The sequence below is a fragment of the Homarus americanus genome, unplaced genomic scaffold, assembly GCF_018991925.1.
Source record: "Homarus americanus isolate GMGI-L3 unplaced genomic scaffold, GMGI_Hamer_2.0 scaffold5589, whole genome shotgun sequence".
NCBI classification, from domain to species: Eukaryota; Metazoa; Arthropoda; class Malacostraca; order Decapoda; family Nephropidae; genus Homarus; species Homarus americanus.
The window spans coordinates 2,693,783-2,706,967 of record NW_024736650.1 but is presented as its reverse complement, the minus strand read 5'-3'; the positions used below and the strand labels follow the sequence as shown (position 1 = coordinate 2,706,967).

At 38.2% G+C, this 13,185-nt stretch overlaps 1 protein-coding gene across 3 annotated transcripts in view; it reads left to right on the top strand.

Moving 5' to 3' along the window:
* The window catches only part of LOC121872281 (epidermal retinol dehydrogenase 2-like), a 42,296-nt gene that overhangs the window by 12,637 nt on the left and 16,474 nt on the right, over positions 1-13,185 (top strand). The window lies entirely within an intron of this gene.

Sequence of the window (13,185 nt, the reverse complement as noted above, 5' to 3'; positions counted from 1 at the left end):
GTGGTTACGAGGGAGTACTAGGGGATGGGGTGTGGTGGATGGGCAGCGCAGGTTATACAAGAGGAAGCTGGTTTGAGTTACCCAGCAGCCAACGTGTGGTCGACCAGTCAGCCTCCGTCCTGCCTCGTCTTATCCTATGTACTTATACAACAGAAGTAAAACGATAATAATACTTTGACTTCCATTTTAGGATCACCTGAAAATTAGCCTCCCCAGCTTATTTCATTTTAAGATTAACTACACTAACGCTAACCCAATCTAACCTAACTTAATCTAATTTACTGACCAAACTTAACGAAACCTAACTTATCTCAACCTTAACTAAACTAGATTATTCTAACCTAACTTAAATTAACCTAACCCGCTAGGTAGCTGTAGGGCGTTGAATCATCTGGCGAAATAAATTAAGGGGGCGACTAATTTTCAGGTGACACCCACCCTCTATTTACAGCCAATCGTAGTGTATGTCAAGTACCGGGACAGGACATTACATAAGCTAGGGATCAGTATTATGACAATCCATATATGGGACATTGTTCATGTTACCATTTTCTGTACCCAACAACGAAAGCTTCCTGGGATCATGTTGATAGCTGGCTGGGGAAAATTTGGAGGCCATAATTTTAAACTTTCAGTGGTATAAATATTAAATGATTAACACACACACACACACACACACACACACACAGTTTCATTATACTGTATAGAGTTGTCTACTCAGGCGAGGTGTGTGTGTGAGAGACAACAACACTTAAGTATTAATTGTCTAGTATACATCATGATAATATTTCCTGATGACATAACGTATAAGAATGTCAGCCAGTCATAAATCAGATGCGCATATAACCTAGAGATTGGGGAGGGCGAGGGGTAACCAAACACTTCTCAGATACCCTGTACGTGTAAATATTAATGTAAGCGAATTGTAGTTGTGAGGTGCGCTGTATACTACACTCCAACCACTATGGTCATTAAGCGTGTACGCGGCCATACACAAGACATTAATAAATTATTTGAAATTAAGAGACGTCTAATCTCTTAAGACATACAAATGTTCATCTTAATCTCCCGCCTCTTCAGTAAGAAAATAGCTGTCCAGTAGAAAATTGTGAACTACAAGAATTATGATGCTACTTTTTTTTTATTTGTATCTTAATATATTGATTGATGGAGGGCGTAAATTTACAGCCCCCGACTGACACACCATAGAGAGGACAAGGAACATTCCATATCTACTCTGTAAATTTCTTGCGGTATAGATTGAAACTACAAAGCTTTTATGAATCTCTCTGCTTATCAGAAAGAATCATTTAAATGATAATAATAGTAACGAGACCTGATGGAAATGTAAAATACAAAATTACGGGAGGGTATTTCAGGAGCCATAAGAGGTTGGTGGGACTGAAAGGATCAACATTTGTCACGTGACCTGTGACGTAGTTCCCCCAAGTGGCTATTTTGTTGTCGAAACCAAACTCGTTTTTCCAACTTTCAAACTTTCGGTTGTCCTTTACTTGACATTTAACCTCTGCATCTTTGCGTGAGCGTGCGCGTATGTGCATGTTCCTTGTTTTGATGTGCTTGTGCGCTCCCCTCCCCCCCCCCCACACACGCCTGTCTGTGTACCTCTCTTGGTTGCGTATATTTAAATTTATACTTTGAGTTTGGGGAGCCAGTTGTGTTGCTGCGGACGTGCTTCAGTAACCATATTATTTTGTGCAAGTACATATTTATAAAGTCCACCAACGCAGGTACGAATTTTATGAGGATATGAGTAGTTTTTGTGCTGGTGAGGATGGAAGTATTCGTGGTGGTAACGTGTGTGTGCGCGCGCGCGTGTGTCTACTATATAATATAGGCACGGAGGGTCGTATACTTGTGGCGGTGTGGTTATCACTTGACACCACCATCATACGCCAACATGTTATGTGATACTTCGGTGGTTCTTAAGTCACACAACGACTTCATCTCCTAATCTTAGAAGCACGTCTCTTTTACGTGCAAGTCATCCATAGCGTACTGCTCGCATTTAGAAATTATGTAAGCTGTAACTCTGCTGTTGTTTCTAAACTACAACAACGTCAGTAACAACAAAAATAACTAACGGCAGTAATAACCACAAGAGGTACTGATAGAGCGGTTATGTTAAAAATCTACTTGGTAATAAGTACAGTATACTTTCTAAGCTCTCAAAATGGTATATGTATCAATTTAAGTATTTCATTAATATGTTCAAACCATTGTAACTTAAACCAAACTTAATCTAAAACTAAATATAACAACTAAACATAACCTAAACGGACAGTAACTTAACCAAACATTGCTTAAACTGACAGTAACTTGACTAAACATAACCTACATTAAGTAACTTAAACTAAACATCATCCGTACTAAGAGTTACTTAACTAAGTAACTCAGGCTAAAACAGTTAACAACACAAGAATCGAAGCTTAAAAACTAACTTTAAAATAACCAAAACTTAACCTAACCTAAAATAAAAACTATCAAGCCCAACCTTAAATAAATAGTAACTTAAATAGTAACCAAACTTAAAAATTAACTTTAACAACCTTATATAAATGGATATACAACATACTAAAAGTAACTTAATTAAACGCATGTAAAACCTAGCAGAACAAAATGTGACTTAAAACTAATACTGTTACAGTACTACGTTAAGCCTAATTTAATTAAAAAGTTGGTGTAGCGATATTTGTGAATTAAGTTACTGGTGCTGAAGGTTAGCCTGATCTGGCTATACGGTATTTATAATCATTGTTATTTAGAATTATTAGTTAAAAAAAAGGAGCCAAACTGCATGCTGTATGATTAGAGAGAGAGAGAGACGACGCGGAGTACAGTATACATGTTATATAATGCCGGTATACAATGGTAAAAAAATAAATGTCAATTCGACCTAGGATAGCCAACAAGGCTTATTTGTAGTGTACCGTACTGTATAATGTCAGTGTTAATATGTTTAAGGAGGGACATACTAAATTGTACACACACACACACACTTAGACACACGTGGGGGAGGACAAAAGGAGAATCGTAGCCCCGGGGAGGAAGCACCAGGGGCTGGATGGGTGGTTGAAGGTGTCTTCCCCCTCCCCCTCACGCTACACGGTGTCCTTCAATGCACTCATATATTTTGTCCACACACGCAACAGGACGAGGATCCCATTGAATTTCCAACGTTATATTTAGAGCTTATAACACACATAAGGCTAACATAAGAAATAATACGTTTTTACATGGCATCATCAGTTACCCGGATTTGCCAGAGGCGTTATATTTTACTTTTGTAATTGGGATAAGAATATGTAGACAGTTACGATAGCTTCTCTGTAGTTTATGTTGATTTGCCGTCTTAGTGATGTTGGTTTAAAGGGAGCCAGTGATGTATTCAACTGTTGGAATCTTAATGTGTTTTTTTATTATTATTATTGCTGCATTTTGGGACGGAAGAGAAAAAAAGACAAAATAGAGAAACAGAAATAAAGAAAGGAGGCAGAATGTAATAAAAATATAACACATCGCAAGAACCAGCTTTACCAAGGATAGTACAGTACAATATAGTCTAGTTTTTAATTCTCTACAAGAACTGGGGTTGTGTGCCTAACATTATGTAACAATGTATGCTCTTTCGAATAACAAGACAATGTTGACGGCCATATACCGCCAAATGTACATAATAGAATGAATTGTAACTGGGATCTAGGACCGTAATAACTATTAATTACAAGTTGATCGACATTTCTACCTGGTTGATATAAACTTATTAGATAAGAAAAAAATCAACGACCCCTTCACTTTATATTTTTTCTAGTACAGGTAGTAGAATATTTGTGTATCAGGACCATAATCTTCGCTCTCATTATCTCCGCAGGTCAGGTATACAGTACAATTTAATGAAAACAAATAAAAATAAAACGTAGGCCAAGAAAATCGAGTTTTTCACAGAGGCTTGATGTACTGGTGTAAATGTTTCGTTTGGAAAAAATATATAACCAAGTCTGCGATACTGAGGCGGCCTGAGGAAAAAAAGTTGGTGTCCTTGATTACAGTGAAGCGAGACGGTTCAGGACACGTGTGCCCAATACTGTCCAACGTCGCCCTGACAACACCGTCTTGCTGACACCGCTGTTTGTATTGTCCTGCCAACACTTTCAACCACATTACCATACTGCATCCTGTTTACATTGTCCTTCTAGTATCCTGACAAGTCACTTGCCTACAATATTACCATTACTATCCTTTTAAAACTGTCCTCCTGCCTACACTCCCTCCTACACCTAACAACAAAGTTTTATTACATGTCATTTTACAAGAATAATCCTAAAACTATAAGGGAAGAGGAACTAAGGAAGGCATCTTTGGTGTGAAAAATTGATGGGAGAAGACTTACGGTTCACTGAAATTTGTATAATTTGTCGATCTAGAACAAATAATTTTATTAGGTAAAACACAATAAACATATAATGTAGTTGTCTTTAAAAAATATGAAAATTAATGATAAAGGCATTAGAATTGTAAGATATCTACTGACACCAGGAAGCTGCAGTGTTAGAAATGAACATACTAGTCGATTTATTCATAATTATTAATGAAAGAAATTGTAAGTAACGATTAAGGAATAAAAATAATGGTAAAAATAGTACAAAATATTAGGGATGCAGATGACACTACTTGTATTGCAGATAGATGGAGATAATTAATTGAGGTAATTACATCTCTGGCGACGCAACAGATGAAAGATATGCATAAAAAACTGATGAGTAAGACTAGTGGAATAAGGGAAGAGTTTGGGCTTCAGATTTTTAGAAGTTCGTTGCTTCGACTTTCAACTTTTAAACGAAGTCTTGTGGATTAAATTGTGTTTGCTACAGGTATGCCTTTCCGTTCATATCAGCCAGTTAGTCCGTCTGTCTGTCACACCTCAAATTTCCTTGCTCATTGCTCATAATTCATTGTAAAAATCCACCTGCAGTATCATGTGCGAATGAAACATTAATGGAAGAAGGTCAAGCTTGGAGGCATTTGCAGTCGTAACTAACGACTCGTGTTGGTTGGCCCTAGTGTGTGTTGGTAGGTGTACTTATGCCACTATTTGTAATAATGCCATTGCTTTATGTACACTACTAAATGAACAAGAAAATAAATGGAAATGGAAAAATGAATGCTTGATTGAATCGTTGCATTAGTCAAAATTGTTAGGTGCTTGCAAATAAATTATTACATGTATAGTAGTATTATTTTGTCGAACAGAATCATTTGATCATTTAAAAAGAGTGCGAATGTTAGTGGGAGATACGTGTCTTCCCGGTACACGTGCGTCTTTGTCCATTGCCCACATCACGACACTAATATCTTACATGTTGGTTAGTATTCGGGTATTTTTATCCGTCAGTGGCTTAATTTTTATTTTAATTAGAACGCACAAGGCTTGACATGAGTAAGTGTATAGGTGAGTGTTGTGGGGTGTGTTCTCTCCAGCCAGATATTGTAACCAAAGCGACACTAGGCTGTTGCTACTCGCCGAACAAGGACATTGTACGATATGGTGGGAAGGTCAACATATATCGCGAAGGACTGGCCACATGCTTTACTTGTCGGGACACGCCTCTAAAACACGAGGGGAAAAAAGACACAATGTTATCAATATAAACGGTATTGTGGATTAAGATATTTCTTTGCGAGAGTAAAAACACACTGGTTGGGTAAAGCTGAGTGTGGGCAGTGTGTTCCTGGATAACCTTGAGATTAGGACGGGCAACGGGCATACCATGGACCGTCTCCCCTTCCTGGTTCACCTGCAGTAGTGGTGTAGAACTTCACCTGCAGTAGTGGTGTAGAACTTCGCCTGCAGTAGCAGCGTATAGCTTCGCCTGCAGTAGCGGCGTAGAGCCTCGCCTGCAGTTGCGGCGTAGAGCTTGGCCTGTTCTTCCATAAATCTTCACATATCTAAAAAAAAAAAAAAATATTGTGCACCTCAGTAAGCATATGACTCGTATTAGTCGAATTAATAGTTTATGGTATTTATGAAGTATTTCAGTTAGTTTATTATCGCTTATATTATTGTTATGTTTTTGAGGGTCAAGGTACTTGAGGTCTTATTTAAGACCTTATAATGATTAATGTTGGCGTTTTCTATACATTGTATGCGCCGTGGTTGAAAAACTTGAAGGGGAAGGTTTGTACGCTTCCATACAGGAATGTGCTGCGCCCAACTGTTTGTTATTCCAGGAGCATTCCAAGGTGCTTCTAATTTTTGTGAAGGACACGTACGAGTATCTAAGACCATTTAGTATTAGGCAAGAGAGTGTATTTACTCTTACATAAATAGAATTTAAGTTTTAACAGAAATGCCGAAATTATATGACAGTATTTGCACGTTTTGCAGTCTACTCTTAAAGGCTGATTCATGTAGTTAATTTTTTCCATAAGAGAATCAAGGCTGGTTATGTCTTACGTCTTTGTTTACTGAACATGCTTGTAACTACAAGCCTTACTCTTGTTTACCCCATGTCATCACTTGAGGGACTAACCTGTTGACACGGTTTTGTGTCCTGTACTAATTCATTCCAACCAAGAGTTGTTACTTTTTAGTCCTACGTGACCAAAGTCCTATTAATGAGATCTGTGAACAATTTGTAACCATATCTTAAAGCAGTATAGATTCGTATAGATATGCTTGACGTGGTGGTTCAACCTTATTTAACAGAAATATTGATTGATAGATGAAGTTATCTTTGGGGAAGACGAACTTCTTCATGTATGTACTGTACAGTAACTTTACAGTCATCTCGTCTAATGGCTCCTGGTATTCTGAGACATGTTAGTGTTATATATCGAGTTGCATTTACCTGAAAAATATATATAGTAATAGGAATTGTTTAGCAAAAGTATTTTAAATGTTTGTTCTTATTCTCCACTTCATACGCAGATGTTTACACATTAAGAAAATAATGACTTTTGTGCTCGTATTTGCATGACTGTCTGTGTACAAAGACAAAAGTCATGTCGCGGTATTGTCCGAAGATTAAATATAACCCGTGAAACATTATGAGAGCCCCCTACCACAAGACAGAGCGCACCAAAAGTTTAGCCCTTTGGCATAATCATGTTTTCCCAAAATTTCACGACAAATTTTGTTTTTCATTGTCCACGAACTGTACACGTATTTTTTCTTAATACGGTATCTATACATAATTGTAATTTATCCTGTTTATATACTTGTTGGAATCTAAATGTACGGACACAGAATAATGCAGTAATCAGTTATCATAATGCAGTAATCAGTTATCAGTGTACTGGTCACTATAAAAAAAATCGTTTCTCTTAATAACTGTGGTCGTTTGTGTACACTGAAAGATAATTGTTAGAAGTTTTGCTGAAGAAAAACGTTTTGTCAAATATATATTTATTAGGTGGATAGATAGATGAATAAATATAGATAGCTAGATATTCATTTAGTTAAACCGTCTTAGGAGTTTACATTGATTCACCATGTGTAGTATACAGGCAATGCATGTATACAGTATACATAGGCCGTTTGCTTACTTAAGTACGTAGTATAATATAATACTAAACAAAGCCCAACTATTAAATTAAGCAACGGGCTACTGAGTAACCAATCACCGATCACTTTTACATTTATTCATAATTTTTACTCCGTACTGTAGTTAACAAACGGTCTTGATTTGCCAGCTGTCTCCAGCAGTGTTCGAAGAATCTTGAACGAGACTACTGTACAGTACAGTACTTGGCTCACGGTGGGTATAAAACATTCATCTGGTCGGAGGCAAGACAACATCGGAACATTCTCGGGTTTATGGTAAAAAAAAAGTGTTTATTTCATGTTTTGACCTTGGGCCGTTCTTCATATTACATGTCAAGGGGGTGACTCAGGACTACAGGGTATAATTGATAAGTGAGTGTGGCAACAGCAGCTTGGAGCGTTCAACAGACAAACGGGTAACAAACACAAGGATACAAAAATTATATAATCGGCAGAGTAACATGTTTGGTATAATGGTGGAAAAAAACAATATATCAGATGTTTTATAGAATACATTTTCGAAGGTAATTCCGGTATACCTGTGCAACATGCAACGACTTGATAGTATTGTATGTAATTTCACAATTATTCAAGGATCTGGGTATGGGAGGATGGTGTGGATGGACTCGTTCACCTCTCTTAAAAACAGATTATTTCTAGGCATCTTGAAAGAATTTCTTCATCGTATCAAAGCATTTAGTAGGAGAGCCCAGGAAATATTTTTCTTGGTATAAAACAAAGTAATTTTAGGCGTCAATAAGGAATTTATTCATCGTAGCATGTTGTGTCATGCATGGCCAACTTGATATCTCAGCTCAAACTTGACTGAAATTTCATACACAATTTCACGTATATTGTCTTTGTAGGTGGTATAGTGTAGTAGGTGGTATAGTGTAGTAGGCTTTATATTGTAGCAGGGGTTTATAGTGTTTCAGGGATGAGTGGAAGGGGAGTCTTTGTGCAGTCGGTGTTTGCAATCCCGTCTTCACCTTGGACACCAGGAGGATGCTTCTCAAATATGGCTGCAGCTCCATTAAACACTTCGCGCAGCAGTTGCATCATATTACCTAATTTCAAACAAATTCCTTACTATTTTGGTCAGGGCAAATATGACTCGGTGTCCAAGCCTTTGTGAAGTGTTACGAACCAGATTGATTTAAATACAAGTAAATTCCACCATTGTACTATTACGAAGTTCTAATGACCATAAGTCTAGGACAATGTTGAATATCACGCTTCTGTTAATCTTGTTGATAATATATCCATAGACCATATTTGGTTAAAATCCGGTGACGCCCACGCCACATAATCCCATTAGTTGACGCCTGGTGAAGCCATGCCAACAATTATCATACCTTGGTAAATCCCCGAGCAGTTCCTTAATAAGTATCCTAATCATGTATTTATATATTAAAATTATTTCCGGAAATTACGGGGAAGTAATCGGCATTTGTGTGTTGGTGAGAAGTGATCAGTTATGCTGTTAGTGTATTGGTCTTGTGGTCTTTGCTGTACAGTATAATTAATAATGATTAGAAACTAGCTTTGAGCAGTAAGGACTCAGCGTTTTAAATTAAATTACTTTACCAATTAACTTTGACATTTTATTTGTATTTTTACTATTTTACCTCTGGCGTCAAGTAACTAGAGATGCTTTTTTTTCTAATTATTTTAGGAGCAACTTTTCATGATTGAATAGGTTCGGCGATTTTTCCTATCCAGCAAAAACGAAAAAATTCAAGATGGCTGCCAATGTTAACAAAACGTCTGTGGCTGGCGGTACTAGCCTATATAATTTCAATCTTTACGCTGCTATTTCAGTTTTGTCTGTGTTGGGTTATACCAGACCAGCTGAACCTAAATTCTCGTCACTCACGAAAATTGCATAAATGTTGTGTACTTTCAGTAGTTCCCTTATTATAATAATAATGGTTGTCCCTCGTGTAACGAGGATGGCCGGCCCAAGGGCCACCTAGGCGTGAATTTGTTTCAGGTGTAGAAGCTGTCGCCAACACAACAACCACACCCTGAGTTAACGAGCTGCATGACCCAGTGTCAAGGAATAGTCCGAGAAGACCGGACAACTCGCCAACTGCACTGGCTAACCATTACCCCGGAACACGATCCGCAAATCGATTAACATGCAGGTTCCCAATTACTGCTGGGTAGGCAGGCAAATGGCCCGGGGATCGAACCCGGGTCTACTCGCTTGCGAGGCGAGCATGCTGACCATTACACCAACAGTTTCATGTAAACCCCGAGAAATTTTTCAATAAATCGTAAATAAAAATTAAAGCATTTAATTGTTTTGTATTTCTCAACAATTTTATATACGGCAATTCACAGGTTTCATATGTATCCCGATAATTTAGTTTAAATCACATCAGTTTTACAAAAATCGCAAATGCTCAAATATGACGTGTTACTAGGGAGAGTGATTTTGCAAGACGTAATGATGTTTGCAGCTGTCAGTGGTGCTTTTCACTGTGTAGTTCGCCTGATAAACTTAATTGACGACATTTGAGTGGAGTCTGGCAAGGAGGCCACTTTCTCCTCTTACGAAGACAGTTATGTGTTGCGATGTATTTTATCTTGTGCACAATTCGTAAATTGAAGAAATATGATTATGTAGCAAGTTAGCTACGCATATACTGTATACTCATGCACACATGTACATACAAAGATGCACAACAATAATACAAACGCTGGCTTTACTGTGATACAGAAAACACAGTTATGGGTTAAGCTGGTCAAGTTAGTTAATAGAGAGAACTTACAGAGGACAGCGAGACATAACGTAGTCGCAGCGCAACTGAGCCAGCTGGAGCCTACATCATGTTTACCAGCGATACAACGATACAGGTTCTGGTGTATATTTGGTTTCAGGTACACACAAATACACTGAAAATTTTACGATAACCAGATGTTGGTGTTGTAATGTATATAGCGGTTCAACAACGAAATTAATATCTTGACTGACTAGTGTACAGTACATGACATGTGGTGAGAGACATCTATAGGTTTATTCCACGAAATATACATTAGTTCAGGTGATAGTAATCAGTGAGCAAGAGACAGTAGCTCGGCACATTTCTAGGGCCCATTGTGGAATGTTTTTGTCACTTAATTTGATTTGTGGTCGCCCAGGTGTTAGCGTGAGGTGTTGGTTGTATACCTAGTAGGAGATAGATGGTGGCAAACCGTCACCTTGAGGGTGTAACGGGGAGGGTGTACACGAGGCCGGTGTATGGGAGCGTGTCACACCTGAGGTATTGACTGTGTTATTTTGGCTCAAGTGGAGCGTGGGTGAGCAACTCATGCCCTCCATTAATACTACTACTACTGTAACCACCACCACCAGCTGTCTTAATTGGCTTTGTTCTACAGTACTAACACTTGCGTTAAAGCGTTACCTTAGCAGTAACAATTTATTCCATCAGCGTTTAACAATTGAAATTTGCAAATTTAGCTTCCATAGCGTATTGTACTACCAGCATGTAACAGTTTACTATTTTAGCTTTTATAACATTGTTTCTTTAGCGTGTAACAAGAGTAGATGCACTAGTTTGTGAGGACACCTTCTCTTTGGTTCGGTCGTAACCAACGCACCCAATTCCCGCGCCACACTCCCTCACTTCTCACCCCTCAACTAGTGGGAGAATACGTTCTAAAGCTGTGTGTTTGACGCAGGCCTTGACGTACACCACACCTGTGAGATATAATAATGACTGATGCCGCGGTATTCATATACGTTGGAGGTTTTGCTTTCTCTTTTGTACTGTCGATGTGTGTGTGTGTGTGTGATAGGTGTATGCAGTTGTAGTAACCAGGTGGTCTATAAAGTTACCTAAGGTCATGTGACCTGTATGGTAAGAGAACACTGGTGGATCTGGTGCTGCTGGTAGACAGGAGATTGACGTAAGTGGATTACTATCCATCTTCTGAGGCCGTATACCAGTAGGGCTCATGTAACGCGTCTTATCTAAGCTCCACTGGCGGCTTCTCATTCTTGTATTTTGTTGCTTATATCTGATTGGGGTCGCAGTCACGTGTAGACTGCAGAAGGTCGTGGTATTTGTCCAAACGCTGATCACTGTTATCCAGAGAGATCATTTTCCCCAATTTGGAAAATAATTAGTGCTCAAGTGACTGGTTATAATAAGTGCCTCACTCCTAGTTGAGCACAATATTAACGGTCTGGTTCGGCTGGGGGCTTTCACGGCTCTAGCTTATTTAACTCCCAATCCAAATTATCGGTGATTCGTACGCCAATTTTTTTTCCTTCTGTGTAATTTCGAGACCATTTTGGTTGGCATCATTGTGTAGCAGCATAAGTGAGCCCATTAAGGTGCTTTCTCGTGTTACCAGTAATGGGGAAATCGAACGTCCCATTCTCTCAGACTGAGGCTCGGCTTGAGAACTACTGTAGATGCTGTGGGACATATTGCTTGTTTGTGAACCGGTCACTGAGTAAGTATTTGGAGATTTTAACATGGATATTAGCAGTGGCATTTAGTTGTATTGTACTGTTAGTACATATATTATTAGTATTGGGTGTTTACTGAGTTGCTTGATGAAATAAATGACAGTTCTATGAGGAAGTTATACATTTTACACACAGGTACTACAGTATATATATATATATATATATATATATATATATATATATATATATATATATATATATATATATATATATATATATATATATATATATATGCACTCCACCATTTTGTGCACCTAACTGTATTCTTCACACGTCCATGTGTGACTTAAACTTGGAGATGGAGTTGTAAAGAAAGCATCTCGGACGATCGTGAGGTGTGTGGAGTAACAAGACACTGTATGTAGCGCAGCCACTGTAGCGAAGTTGGTGCACTAAGATGGGTAATGGGAAGAAGTGTAGGAAGACAGGAGAGAAAGGGAGAATGATAATAATTGTTAAAGAGGGAAAACTCGTTATACCAGGAGAATGATCAGTGAGACATTGTAAAAAAAAATCGTAGTAGTTGTGTCTTACTAGAAGATATTCTTCATCTATTTTCCAAGGCTTGATAGAGTGCTGGTGAACTCAGAGATAGGTTCTGCCTCTAACCTACTTTATTGAAATCGATGTATAAATGACAGTTATACAAAGGTATAAAACCTATCCAGCTAGGGACATGCACCTCGCAGTTTCACTTGAACAAGAGATTAACTTGCGTTGCACGCACCACGCCTGAATAACGTCCGACACTCACTTTCCACCGCAAGACTCTTCCCTGTTGATGAATGATGATGATGATGTTATAATGCATTGTTGCGCATTAACAACGAACATCTTTAAGTGTGTATTCTAAACCAGAGAATACACGAGACATCACCAATTAAAGATAGTTAATCCTCTGTGAGCAGTTAGTTATACAGTACTATAGTGCAGTATTGCCTCTACTACTTTACTGTCACTCGGAATCGAGTATGACGCACATAAACACACAATAAAATGAAGTTACAGATGGCCGTAAAAGTTAACCCAACGTTTTCCTTTACTTAGACCTTTTAGTAATTCCTACTTACTCATGCTCACTTGGTTGGACATCACTTGCACTATACTGTATACTCTACCATTCTCATCCTTCAAT